The sequence below is a fragment of the Lissotriton vulgaris genome, chromosome 2_1 (assembly GCF_964263255.1).
Source record: "Lissotriton vulgaris chromosome 2_1, aLisVul1.2, whole genome shotgun sequence".
Taxonomy (NCBI): Eukaryota; Metazoa; Chordata; class Amphibia; order Caudata; family Salamandridae; genus Lissotriton; species Lissotriton vulgaris.
Window position 1 is genome coordinate 2,112,383,792 of NC_141687.1, and position 15,395 is coordinate 2,112,399,186.

The 15,395-nt window shown below is 40.9% G+C and overlaps 1 protein-coding gene across 1 annotated transcript in view; it reads left to right on the forward strand.

Moving 5' to 3' along the window:
* The window catches only part of MTMR10 (myotubularin related protein 10), a 441,272-nt gene that overhangs the window by 19,774 nt on the left and 406,103 nt on the right, over nucleotides 1-15,395 (forward strand). The window lies entirely within an intron of this gene.

Sequence of the window (15,395 nt, forward strand, 5' to 3'; positions counted from 1 at the left end):
ACCCTGGCCACTGCCACTAGCTCATCTGATTCCTCCTTCCTGACCTACTTGACACAAAACCAGATTCTGATGGGAAATGATGTCAGAACCTCCAGCCCCAGAAGTCTCGTCTCCATTATTAACACCGACAGGTTTTGCTGTCTGAATCCTTCACCGACCTGTACCACACAATAAACAAGCGTTTAATGTCTGTGTTTATTGAACAAACTTTCCATGAACGAGAGGGAAGGCCCCACTGCTGGCGGGGGCTGCTTTCTTTTGCACGTAAGACCCGAGGCGCCCAGAGCCATGCTGCTCTTCGAGGAAACGATTTGAAATGGAACTGGGAATTGAAAGCAAGGGGGTGCGATTCAGCGAAGTGTGCAAGTTAAAAAGGGTGGCGCTGCGGAATCGATAAAATTTAGGTGCACATTTTAAAGTAAACAAGTATTGGAATGTGGTGACTCTAAGGTCGATCAAAGGACTAACAGTGAGAAGGGTATGAATGTGGTCAGCTCTCCACAGCGCATGAAACAGAGCAATTGTGATAGTAGCAACCACTACATAAAAACAGGCTGTGTCAATGTTGTTATAAATAAAAATGCATATTGCATTAAACATTAAAAGTATTAAACTCAAATATGAGCATGCACGCAAACTGTTTTCTGATTGGCTGGGCGCCTATCCCAGGGAGTGTTTGAGTGGAAGGTTCTACTAGTTGTTGACTGATGACCATTGGAGTCGCGAGCTTGTCGCTGAGAGGAGTGGAGTGGCAAATGTGGGCATGTCCTGTGAGTCCCCCCTGCCTTGTATCCCTTGGGTGTCGCCATACATGCCAATATTTTGGAAGAGGAAAGTGGGAGATTAAAAAAAATAATCGGGAAATTGTATTTCCCCCATTGACTTCTATTGCTTTTCACTTCCCAGCTAAAGATCACCAATATACATAGAGGGACTGTAGAAAGACAATAAGGGAAACCACTCACACACCTTAGCGCTAAATAAGTTGTGCCCTAACCCTCAATGTTGTACTTCCCAAAAAGTAGGTGTAGGATAATTCTATAAAGTTGACTTCTAGGTCTGGCTGAAGACATTGTGATGTCAGAATGTAACACTAATAACTTACTACATCTCAGTAGCTTTTATACAAGGATTGCAGGCTTCCAAATATCATAAAAGGGATAAAATACCTCCTGCCATATGTTATAAAGATATTGTAAGTCGCAGAGAAGTTCTGTGACCCTATAGGGCCGTGGTTATCAAACTGTGCGCCGTAGCACTCCGGTGCGCCGTAATGAGGAGCCAGGGATGCCGCGACCACAATGTGGAAAAGTGATGCCTCTTTTTTTCTGCAGCCAAAATATGTCCCACCTGCAAAAACCTGGGACATTGTTTGTCCCAAGAGCGCACTGCCGCTATTCGTTCATACGTATATGCATCGTACGTGCGTTCACAGGCATCTGAGGTAGTCTCCATTACTGGCCATACGCAGCTCAGGCCGTTTGAGGGGAATTACTGCTGCCGTGTACTGCCGCCCGCTGTCTTCTGCTGTAGCACCCTCTTCCCACGTAAGGTAAGTTGTTAGAAGGGCTGTTGGTGGCTGTTGGGACTGGCATGCGAGGGATTCCTATGGGGTCCGTTCTGTGACTGTGTTGCACGGCAGCCAAGAAGCCAGAGAGAAGGTCTTGACTTGGCTTATGTTTTATGTCTGATTTCTAACGTGCTCCTTTTTAACATTAAACATAATGCTGGTGATACGGGTGTAAAAAGAAGGTTGGGCATTTACACCCCTATCACCAGCATTATGTTTAATGTAAAAACGGAGCATGTTAGAAATCGGACATAAAACAAAAATCAAGTCAAGGCTTCTCTCAGTGAGAGAAGGCCTTGGCTTGGCTTATATTTTATGTCTGATTTCTAACGTGCTCCGTATTTACCGTAAAAATAATGCTGGTAATACGTGTGTAAATGACTATACTCCGAGCGATGCTCTATCCTATCCCTTTTTGTGCAGTGTATACCACAGAGCAGACACAATGCATGTGTAAATTATGCTACTTTCTAGCCCTAATATTTTCAAGTATCTCAGCCACTAATTATGAAGCATATTAAAATATGATTGAATGTTGCAATCAGTGGAGTGAAATAGTGCTGCTGAGTTAAGGGGAGGATTTATCTTCTGAACCCTAGTTGTTCATGGTTGCTTATTTTGAATTTCCACAGCATATAATCCTTTGGTGTGAACAGGAATACTGCATCTAGAAATCATTAAAGAGCCAACTGTTCTTTACTGTATCTGGGTTTCTTTTCGGAGGGCATGGTTTTCACTGGTGGGTATTAGGCTCCGTTTTGAAGAAGCTTTTTAGAGTGCAATGGTGCTGCGCCTAACTGTTAGAGAGAAAGAAATGTAAGGCCAGGAAACTCCTGCGTTCAGCATACCCAGTTCTGCATCCACCCGCTGAGCCAGACTCCCTTTAGCTTCCAGGCCTCCTCTAGCAGAGGCCTCAGTCCACCCTTTGAACTGCACGCAGAGCTTGAGGTGGTTAAAGGCAAAGTGGGCCAGTACCACTTGCTTCTGTGGATCTCACTGGGATGTCCTCAGCTGCTCATAGAAGAGGAAATAACCCACAGCGGCGATCTTGCATTCATGGACCAAACATTAGAGAACATGGCTTCAGACGATTGCTGGGCAATTTCTGATTTTATCTGTTGCCATGTCAGGATGTAGAAAAGTCTGTAGTTCAAGGAAGGAAGAGCCTTTTGATGCTTCTGTGTACAGACACCATGTTTGTGCGGCCTATCTGTGGACTGCTTTCACATGGAGATGTAAATGAGGCAAACCTCCATGAACCTAGCGTTTGACTGTATTAAACAACTGTTATCTTCTTATTTTGTTACAAATAGGATTATAATACCTTCATTGCATCCCAATTAATTTAAGGAAGACAACGGGAAGTACTCCCGAGGTTGGGCTTACGTCCCACCCCACCCACCCACCCGGTAAAAAAATGGTGGGGAGCCACGGCCAACTGCCAATTCGGTCAAGGGAGCCAGGGGTCAAAAAAATTTGGGAACAACTGATCTAGGGCATCAGGTGACTGACTGCACCCGAACTCTTTTTTTTCGACCATCTTCCTCCATTTTGTAATCAATTTAATCAGTTCTTTAATCTGCATCTTCATTCAAGGAGCTCTCAAATTCATAATGTGTTTATCACTAAAATCCAACCTATATGATATATGAAAAATCTTTGACATTTGAATATCTACATCTTATTTTGGAGCGATTTCGGTCAATTTCTCATGTGTTAATCTTGCTCATCAAGTAATGTCTTTTCAGAGAAACAATAGTTTCTACTCCTGGTATGTATCGAATCATGAAGGGCTAATTGTTCCAAAAATCATCTCTTCCAATTCCACTTTTAGCCCACTTACATCAATTGGCTTTATTTTTTCCTACATTGACTTTTGAATCTAACGTGGAACTTAAATCAAAGCTGGGACTGAGAAAAAGAAACTGGATATTGTAATGTAACTGGATCTAACCTCGTAGCTGAAACTGAAGCATTTTCAACTTTTTGATTTTTATTCTAAATGCTGTAGCCTCTTGAAGCATGAATCCTGATTGCTCTCTCGATGTCCTCTGACCCTACCCCACCGCATGGGACAGCTCCTAGTGGCCCGACGCCTGTGGAAGCCCACCCACCCCAACAGACCACACCCAAAACCTCAGCACCATTCTGGACTCCACCCTCAACATGACGCGCCAGGTCAACGCCGTCGCCTCCACCAGTTTCAACTCCCTCCACATGACCTTCAAGTGGATCCCACCCAAAGCCAGAAAAACCACCACTCACGCACTCATTACCAGCAGACAGGACTACGGAAATGCCCTCTATGCGGGAATCAACAAATCCCTTCTACAGAAACTCCAAACCATCCAGAACACCGTAGTCCGACTCCTCCTCGGCATCCTACGACCAGAACACATGTCCCAACACCTGCAAGACCTACAGTGACTCCTCATCGAGAAGAGAGAAACCTTCAAGCTACTCACACACGCATACAAATCCCTCCATAACATCTGACACAAATACCTCAACAAAAGAATCTCTTTCCACGCACTCAAAAGACACCTCCGCTCCGCCGATCTCGCCCTAGCAACTACCCCACACATCCGCAGAACCAGAGCCTGGGGAAGAGCCTTCTCCTACATCGTGGCCAAAACCTGGAACGAACACCCACTCAACATCAAACGCTACCTAACCCTGCACACCTTCAGGAAGACCCTCAAGACCTGGCTCTTCGCCTGACCCGGAGCTAATAAACCTCCCCCCACCAGCGCCCTGAGACCCTCACGGGTGAGTAGCGTGCTCAAAACCCCCTGAATGATTGATTGATTGATTGATGTATTTTGATTGGATCCTCCATTACTCAAATTTGTCCTTGTTCCAGGTTGCATGTTTAATGCAGATCTAGAACTCTACTTCCCATTGTCCTATTTTCCTAGTCATGTCAGAAGTGTGGTAAGTCATCTCAGGATGTCCACTCAATCTGAGGCAATAAAAAATGTGGCCACCTCCTGAAACATTCTGCTCCTCAAGACACATTGAATCTGTTGCACTATTGCTATAAATCATAACCATAGGTGTGTGAAGCAGTGGTCTGGTTGTCAGTTCTGCTGGATTAGTTCGTCCTACATGTACTCCAGTAGGTACAGTCAAATTTTGAACCGTATTTACCTGTAACCCAGATTTGTAAAGAGGTACAACAGGTTCAATAGTAAGAGGTACAGTTAAAGCATCTGGAGCATTTGAATCCATTTGAACTGGAGCAGTGAATTATGTCCTGCCTTTTACAGAAGTAACAAGTGTATGTTCTTAAGGCAGGCCATGAATTGAAGGTGCATTTGGAATCTCAGCTGTAATAGCGTTTGTTTAAGCCTCACTTTGAATCTCATTGTAAGGTGGTTGACAATTTATCAATAAATCATCTTAAAGTTCATCATCTATGTCACTCTTTTCCTTGTTTCCCTTTGTCATTCTTCTCTAGCTCTTTGTTTCTATTTCCCTTGTAATCTCCTTCAACCTCTAACACCGGATATACTATTGTACCATGTACAATATCTGCTCTCCACCTTTTCTGGTGCTCATCCAGTCTTGCTTCTGCATAATGATTTATAGTTTTGCTTTATCTCCCTTGATACCCCTCCTTCTCTTTCTGATGTGCCATTATGTTCCAATGTATTTAAAACTTCTAATGCGGTAGGTCTAGGTGGTGGTTTCATTTTGTTCCTCCTTAAATTTTCAATAATTCCCAAATTAAATGTCCTAGAACAAGGAAACTGTAAACCCATGTCTTCTTTAGTACTTGTGTGCCAAAACTCGGCCATAAATATGGATGTAATCCTTTGTCCGTCAGGTGGTGCTTCTACCTTTGCCCTAACATATATAGTCTAATTTTTCTTTACCATTCTCTGTAATCCTGTAAAAAATTTCATTTTAATTCAGTTCTGTATTAACATATGTTTTCAGTAAAATCAAGAAAATTAATTTCTTCCACAATTCACTTGTTTAGCTATCTTGACCAATAACAGCGCCACCTTTATGTTTTAGTCAACCAACCACAGCGTCAATTTACACATTCACAGCACAACACACTGTGGCGTCAATCCTGCTCTCTGCAGCAGCTCTCCCTCCTTTACAAATTTTCTTCAGCACGTCTTCTCTTAGCAAAATTTTAATACAAGGCAAGCAACAAATAAACCGGTCTACTCCACTAAAGGAAATACTCTCTCACAAAGTAACTAAACTTTTTACAATCATTCACTTCAATGAAAAATCGGCCAGTGGGATTTCACCCAAATTGATAGTTATTCTCTTGCACCTGAGAGAAACTATACCAACTGTTTACCTCTTACCCACAAAGAGAACCCTTTTCCAAAATATTGACTTCTTATGACTAACACCACAAAACAGCAGACAACTTACTCAAGTGTGTTCTACACTGAGACAACACGTAGGTTATATCTCGGGATCTTAGGCCACAAGATGTTGGCTTACAATTTCAGCTTTGCATTGATCATTCATGGACTTTAACCTGGACGCTAACCACTTCACTCCGCTTAACAACACAAAGCCATTTCAAAAACCTCAATCTTGGAAAAAAACATTTGCAATGCACATCCCTATCGGTATTCTCACTCCTTCAATGCTACACTGTGAATTTATCAGGACAAATACTTCATCAGTACTTCATCAATCCTTCGCTTTGCCGAGGCAAAATCTTGGGCTCTTTCTTAACAATAATTATGCTGTTCTTTGTTTTCTTTCTTTTTTTTTTTTTTTGGCCCCCTAAAACCTCACTTCTCTAAGCAGAACTATCCTCTGCTACCACATTTTTAATCCAGTGTAAGCGGTATAAATATTTCAAGATTAATTTCCACTTCACTACTTAGTCTTCTAGCCCTCTAACTTCTCTGGGCCCCCTACAGTCAGATGGATTACAAAATTACCCTCACCACAGAGGCGAGTAGTCCTATAATGGATCTTTTCCGCCGATAGGAACGGTGGTAAGGTTGTCCAAAACACATTAGCCACCCAGTGAGGACCTTTAATTGGTGACTAACTCACAAATTTAAAGGAAGGTTCAAATAAACTACTCTCAGAACCATACTGTAAAAGGAAAATATCGCAATGGAGAGACCCAATCTTCTAAAAGAAATTAAGTTTAACTAGACTAATACAAACTAGAAACTCTGCTACTGTGACACAACATAGAAGAAGCAGAACTTGATTATCTGACAAGATTCGTGGAATTTCCCTACAACACATTTAGATTAGAGGAGTAATTCAATACAGTATCAAATAAAGAACATCAGGACACAATAATAGACTGGAGAAATGTAGATAGTTATTGTATTAATGTTCTGAAATTTATACTATTGGTGTATCGCCTCGTCTATTTTGTGCAATTTGCACATAGAGGGTTTTGTGCCTAAATTGGTGAAGTGTCGTATAATGTGGTTTTGAAATATTTGCTTTATCACTAGTGTACCATGCTCTCTAGTGTCTACTTAAAAAGCTGATGGATTTGTACATACCTAGATCACACGATATGCAGTTTTCATACACAGTATTAATACCAAAGTGTCTCCGCCAATTGTGATTCAGCTATTCCTAGTGTTACAGCAAACAAATGATGGACGGAATGCTGACAATGCAAGCATTCTCCCCCAGTCAAAAGAACTGGGGTAAATCCATTGTTCCTTTGGCCCCTACGCCACCCCAGTTTGGACCCAGCCATATGCAAATCAGTCTTGACCCTGTGGCCCATGGGAACAGTCCAGACCAAACTGCCAGGCCAGGTCTTCCCTGGACCGGAAACTAGTATCCTGGGACCGGTTTCGAGGTATATCACCCTTCTTCAGCCAGGCTAGCTTGAATCCAGCTCAGGAAATCATTTTACTACGCATCTACTTACTCAACGCGCTGTGCCAGCCCTCACATTGGGCACCCTTCTGGGTCCCTTGTGAGTATTCCCTTTTTCCTTTTCACTTGCGTGTGGCACACATACATCACGCTGCTGCGCAATCATTCTCTCAGATGTCCCTACATTCTTAGGTCCTGAAGAGACCCTACATTGCACAAAGGGTCGAAACGTCGTCGACAAAATAACTAAAGCGAAACATTACCCATCGCTTATTATTGTATATAGACGCTGTTCTTACTGTGTATAATTTGAGATGGTCGACTTTATAAAACTTTGGCAACTAAGCGCATATGTCACAAACATGTCACTGTTCTTTTAGGTTCCATTTTCACAGGGGACACCACGCACTATTGTTTTATCACTTATTGTAAATGTTTGCTTAAACCTTTTTTTCTTAAAAAACAGCTGTTAAAAATAAGAAACAAAGGTGTATGCGGTCTCTTCTCATTTTGACATCTGCCTAACCCTTTCCATTGTGATTCTGCACACCCATACCAGCATACATTGTTGTACTATTCCACAGGAATCATTGTTTCTGTTGTTAATTTGCCTTCACTTGCAGCAGCCAAAATGAGGCTCAAAGATTAAAAAAAACACATATATTTGTATTATTTCTGCCCTTTAGCGCACAAGTAGGATCCAGCGCCAATACCAATAATTGATCACGGATCAATAATCAAATAACATCACTCTACAATGGCCCATACAGATTCACCCAGAATCCCTTATGCCCCGGGTTCAATTTATTCATACGTTCAAACCATTCTTTCCTTTTATAGATTCAAATTAATCTATTTTTCATAACTACTCTTTAATATCAACTTTCCTTCTATTTGGTCTATGGACCAATTAGTTGAATAGTTGATGGCAATGATGACCACTAACTTACCAACCATTTAGTTAATTAAAATAATCACAGACTTTCAGTAAGGTTACTAATGAATTTAACTCAAATATTTAAGGATGATGCTAAATTTCATTTGGTCACAAATTACAAACACTGAATCTCACAAAAGGAGAAATTATATATGAAATACAAACTTATCCAAATCTCACAAAAGGAGAAATTATATATGAAATACAAACTTATCCAAATTAAGTAATGACTTTATGTAATGTAGAAGTGGATAGAGTAAGAGACAAAAGTTTCAGCAAAAATATATGCCAAACTTAATACACCTAATGGACGGGATAGATGAAGAGACAACAGTTTAATCTAAGTAATACATATCAATACATCATTGACGGAGTGGATAGGTGGAGAGACAAATGTTTCTGAGATAAAATACATCTATAAGTAACATTTCTGGAAGGAGTTAGGCTAAATACAAACCTTTCGGTCTGTAGGAAAACCACCCCCTCAGCCTAGGAGATGGTGGAGGTTCCCTGAAATAGAATCCGGAAACCAAGGGTATAAGGAAAGGAACAGGACAGGTTAGGAACAGCTCGGCCTTTCTGTAAACCGACGGACAGCGACGCAACTCCCCTCTTCTCTCCGGTCAGCCTAAGCTCCCACCACACCCCTAAATACACCCCAATTATACCCTGAAATTGATATGTCCATCCCACAATTGTTTCAAACTATTATCAACTCGCAAAGTGATTGGTGGGCTTGGGAGGTGGTGTTGTCACAACACTATGACTTCACCTATAATTCAACTGTGTTAATTCCCAGGGTTTTGGGTCTCAGTTCGTTCTCACCTTCCCTTCATGTGATACAATTTTTAACATTTTATTCTTTCTTAGCATCAGCCGTAGAATGTGTCTCCGGTCCCACGACTTGGACTTCTATTGGCAGTTGTCTACTGTTCTGGCCTTAACCCCTCTCATGTCATCTGAGGTGTATGGCACATTTTGTCTTGCTTCTGACAGCGCAGACTCACTCCTTGAAACTAACTTCCCCCTTCCACTTTATCTAAGTTTAAAAGATGGTTGCTTCATTTAGCACACTAAAGTAAATGAAAAATAAACTTTTATTAATTATGTGATAAACCTTCACTGTTTACCACCCACCTTTCACTATTCCCCATTAATGTTACCTAGCATAAGCTTTGTTCAAAAGCGGCATTAATAATTATTCCAAAGCAGGATGCAACATGCAGAACACTGATGCACATGCGGCCTATTCATGCAACGTGTTTGTGTTTCTTACAAAGCACAAAGGGTATTACAATATTATTTATTTATGTGTTAGTTCAGGCATGCACAAAGCAGTTCCCTTGTGTTCATGTTGGGTGTACATTAATTTATCTACAACTACTATTTGTTAGTACGTATTATGGGGTATCCATTCAAGCAGGTTTCATTTTTGCGAAACCCTGCTCCACCAATCCCCCTCTGATGGCTTTAGGAGCTATCATAAAATACCTACCATACAGAGTGCCATCTTAATTCATTTTAAAACTCTGCATTCTTCTCTCTTTTTATGGCACCCTCTTTTACATTTTTGATAGCGCTCTCCTTTCCTAGAATTCTCTCTTCTTTTTCTCTTTCTTGCTCTTCGTGGATTTTTTGATTCTGTTACTACTTCTCTCCCACTTTTACACTCACAACACTTATATGCTGTTATTATTACTAGGACTTCCATAGCTACTGAAACTATTGCCATTATTATTTTTCCTAATAAACTACTTCCAAGGGTAGAAAACCATTTACATACAGAGGTGAAACTCTTACCAAGTCTCTCACAAACATCATCCACCTCCAGTTGGGTCAAATCTTCATGTAATTTCGTAATATTCTTTATATATCCCTCAATTCCTTTACTCTTCTCGGGGATATATGTGCAGCAATGTGAAACTTTCATCATACAACAGACTCCACCCTTTTTTGCCAATAGGCTATCAGGGCAAGTCGATTTTGCAAAACAATTGGCCTGATTGCAACCATTTCTGTGTCAATCATCAAGAATCCACCAGCAGTATCTGTAGATAAACAATCAACCACTGTGGACAATTTTCGAATTTTGTGTGAATTCAGAACTGAGGGTATCTATTCACCAAAAATATAACCCACTATTTCTGAAAAACCTGCTCTTTGGTTCCGTGTTAGTCCCTGCTTTATTTCGTTCAGTTTATGATTACTTCGGCCATGTGGTACACTTTCGGATAGACCGTAGCAAAATAACACATTCCATACCAATGTGCAGGCAACCTATAGTAGGCTTTCTTCCCACACACATAATAGACTTCAGGAAAGACCGGATCACTTCCACCCTTCAATCCCCAACCTTCAGTAATTTCCTTCTAAGAATAAAAACTGTACGTGGTTCAGTCCACATGAGACCTTGTTGCAACCAAGAGATAGAAGCGACAGTGCCAGTGAGAGGATGATTTGTGTAACAACCTTTTCAACCAGAAGTAATTTCATAAAGAAGGTCATAAATAAACACTGGGCCCTCATATCAGATTGCCCTTCCACTTAATTCATACAAAAGAGCTAAAAACATCAAGGATCATGTTATTCGCTCTTTTCTGGAGCCTCCTGATCCAGTCACTGTGCTATCCTTGTGGAACCTCCTGCCTGTTCTGGGTCACCACAGATGTGGATCATGTAAAGCCTGTGCAACCACGATTCAGTCCAAAGAATTCACATGTAATCAATGTTAGATTGCCCTTAAATCCTACCCGAATTGCAACACCTCGAACGTCATCTATGTGATCAGACGCCCCGGCGACCTTGTATATGTGGGTCAAATCCAACAAAAATTCAAAGTGAGGATAATGCAACATTGCAGCTGGATACGCTGCAACTTACCTGAACGCTAGCTATTAAATGTGGGTGGTTGCACTATTTAGGGAGTGTTTTACTATTTCTGAACAACTCTCCTCTCCCTCTTTCATTTCCAAAAATATTTCAACACTGTCTGTGAATATTGACCATCGAGTCTTTTTAATGTGGCCATCTACGCATCTTGCGTAAGAGAACGTGCACGTGCTGAATGTGCGCTTTCACTTACCCATGGCCCGCTATCCAGCGGCCGATGACTCTGCTTTAGGAGAACAGAAACCCCATTATCAGCCGTCATTGACCGTGTTTACAGGTATTTATCGTCCCGTTTCTCCCTGCGTTTTAGGACACTAAGACTTGATATGTCAGTTTGCGATCATCCTCCATGTTATCTCTTTTCAGTAATTGCCGACCTGCTAGGCGGCCCCAATTCCCCGAGTGATCCTTGTGGACCATGATTGCGTCTTGGCCCATGGGAGTTTTTATGGCGACAATTAACTAATGTGTGCCTGTGACCCAGCTTTGTAATGTTTCCATGTGGGTCTTTCATTAATACTGCCCCCTCCGTGTCCCTTTTCCAGTAATTGCTGACCTCCGTGGCGGCTGTACCTTTTTCTTTGACTGATGCTTTTGGACCGTGATTCTGTCCAGGCCCAAGTGAGTTTCCAATGCGATACTTAATAGTGTCTGCTTTTGATTTCTGTACTCAAGAGGCTCATGCCTTCCTTTCTGAAGCTCTCATTCTTTCCCTTTTTTGCAATGTCTTGCTGATTATTCTGTTCTCCCTGGATTGAAGCCTTTTGGTCCAACCACCCATGTACTATTCACGGTAAATGCATTTTGGCACTGCCCGCAATTTTAAATTCACTGTTTCGCTTCGCTTTCACTAATTTTATTTCAATATTTTAGGTAACCCGGCCCCACCTCACCATCCCAGTCCTGATGAAGACCCCCTCCTAAGGTTATATGGATACCTAGCCCTACTTTTGGGGTCGAAATGTCGACAACCTACACTTCTGCCAGCTTCCGCCAAAGTCTGAAGATATCTACATAGGCGCATGGAGCATGGTTTTGCCCGATATTGGATGAACAATATTTGTTTTCTTGCACATCTGGCCCAACGACCTAGCCAGTGTTGATTATCCATAAAGCCTTGATCTGGCGACTAGCACTTTTACCTCCCAATCCCTCTTTAAATCTCTGCACGCCTTTTTACGCACTCCTTTGCTTCTCCCTTACTCCTTAGGGCACCAATGTTTTTCAATATATGATGGAATGTTTTTGCGATTTATTGTACCTATGGGCACATTGTGATTAAATAACAGTAGATTTCCATTATTTCTGTTTTTTTAATTGTATTGTGTGCTGGGACCCCTCTCTCCACGTGTACAGTATTTCACCCAGGTCCCAGTGACTTTAATAGGTATACCATTTTCCCGTAACGTAAGTTATTCTTAAAAGCATATTCTATGTCTAAGGTTTTAATAATAAGGAATAACTCTCCCATATACTGTGCATTCTTACTACTCAAAACTGTATTTAATTCCTTAATTACAGGAATTTCTGAGAATACTAAATCTATATTAGAGAAGTGGTACTCTAGTTTCCCTGTTACATAAAACAGACTTGTAAATATGCTGCAAGACACACCATAGGTTAAAGTAAGGTAGTGATAGGTCACCCCTACTGAGACAGACGAAGGTAATTGCATGCACACATAACAATGACTCACATTCATGGGTTCTATGTATTCATAGAGTAATTTAGTAAAGACATTTAACAAGAAATCATTAATTGATTTATCATGATGGAGAATGCTTCTATCAAAAGGTACTGCATTAGTATTTGGGGTTTCATTAGTGGCATCACTCATTCTTTCACTTATTACATTATTAGTATTGTTTCTTTTATCAGTTATTAGAATAGGTACAAGGGCAGCTAATAATCACAAAAAGTAATAGAAAGATACTACATATGCAAGCTTTAATATACCTACGTTTTAGACTAGATTTTGGAAGTTCAGTCACTTCTGCTTCAGCCATTTTGTTTCTATAAAAATCTATCTAGACCTCTAAATTCTAAACTTACTTTTTTTTTAAACTTAAAAATAGTAGTGTAATCCTACACCTCAAGGCTTGCTTACCACCGTTCTTTTATTCTTTTACTTCAGTCAGCTCTGAGTCTTTATTTTGGTTTCTTTCAATTAGTAAAGTTTGCAACTTATCTCACAGTTCTTTTTCCTCAACTTGTTCAGTGTCAGAATTGGCTTTTTCTTCACTTGGATCTGGGCTTTCAATTTCTTCCAATATGACATAAGTCCATTTAGGTGCTCTGTATTTCCTACTCTGAATTCTTACTCTTCTTGTTTTATCGTACTAATTATTTTTCTGACTCTTCTTGTTCTGTTTGACTTGAGACCGCTTTACTTTGTTCTGGTCTTTTTCCTAACATTCTCTTCACAAGAGTTTTACTTTAATCTTTTCACTCCACTTGGCCAATTATCACCTTTTAGTGGTTTCTTTGACCACTTTTTCACCTTCTACATCTGGTTCACAAGTTCTTTTACTTGCCGTGAATGTTTTTCTTCTTGATTTTCAGTTTCTTTGGGTTCTTTTGTTTCAACAATAACTTCTTTCAACTGTGAACTCACTTCCTTCTGGTTCAAATACAGTTTCATCTGTTTCAGGTTCAGCTGGAAGTGCACTTTCTTCTGGATTATCAGTGAACTCACTTCTTTCTGGCTCAACGGCAGTCTCTTGAATCCTAGAATCTTGCACCCACTCTACTTCACTTGTGCTCAGCTGTTCACCATCTGTTTGTTCATCAGAATCTGTCACTCTAGATTCATCAGCTTCACACACTTTAGCAACTGGTCTTTGATTTTGATTCACCAGTTGTGGCTCCTTCGGTCTTTCAGGTGGATCTAGGGTTCATTTGGTGTGGCTGACGTGGATCCAGTTTGGCAAGCGGGCACACTTAACTGCCGTTGTCGTCACCAGTATGATTTGATAATGTCCGTGCCACCTGGGTTCTAAAGACTTTTTTCTTATGTGCTTCTTGATGAAAACCCATATACCAGGACTCCGATCATGAGCTTGATTCTGATGTATTGTTGTGGCATCTTCTCCAACGTGGTGAGACACAGAACATACCAGTTCAGCTAATCCTCTGCAATAGTCCAGCAACAGATCATCAGATAAACTTATCAGTTTGTTCGCTGTTATATATGCCTGCCTCTTTGCTCTTCCCATGAGAATTTCATGGGGACTCAATCCAGTCTCTTTGTCTGGAATGCTCTTCAGACTCAACAGCACAAGGGGTAAAACATCAAGCGATTTCAGTGATGTGGATGCACACACTTTCTCTAACCTAGATTGTATAGTGCCATTGATTTGTTCAACTACTTTAGATACTTCAGGTCGATAGGCACAATGCAGCTTCTGTTCAATCTTAAATGCTGCACAAACCAGACAAATCATCTCATTATTAAAATGTGTTCCTCTACCTGTCTCCAAAGTGACTGGAATTCCAAATCTTGAGATCAGTTCTCTCAAAAGTAGTTTGGCTAATGTAAGGCTATCATTCCTTCTTGTGGGATAGGCTTCCACCCAGCGAGAAAACAAGCAAACAAAGACTAGGAGTTATTTTAGCCCATTGCAAGGGGGAAGCTCGATAAAATCAAGCTGGAGTCAGGTAAATTTACCTCCTGCTCTCCCAATTCGTCCCCAACTAACAATTGTCTTTCTGCCTGGACTCTGCTGCTGACAGATAATGCTCCCTGCAATGACACTGAACTTCGGATTATACCATGTCTGCTTGAAGAGTCTGATCATTCCATCTCTTAAAATATGTTCATTTCCATGGTAAACCCTGGCCATGTGGGAAAGTAAGGAGTCTGGTAAAACTGGTCTTTCATCATGATAAACCCATAATTCGTAATCTGCTCTGTTTCTACAGAGTGTAATTTTCCAGATTTCTTTTTCCTCATCACTTGGCTCTTCTTGCATCTGCCTAACTTCATCCCAAGTTTCAAATGTTGTTGTGAATATAAGATGGCATTCGGGATTTCCTCTTTCAATTGATCTGTTTAAAGCCATTGTATTTCGTGCACAATAACGTGCAATTTGGTCGGCATATCTCTTGCCCTTCGTCACATAATCATCCCCTGCTTTATGTGAGGCACATTTGACTACTGCA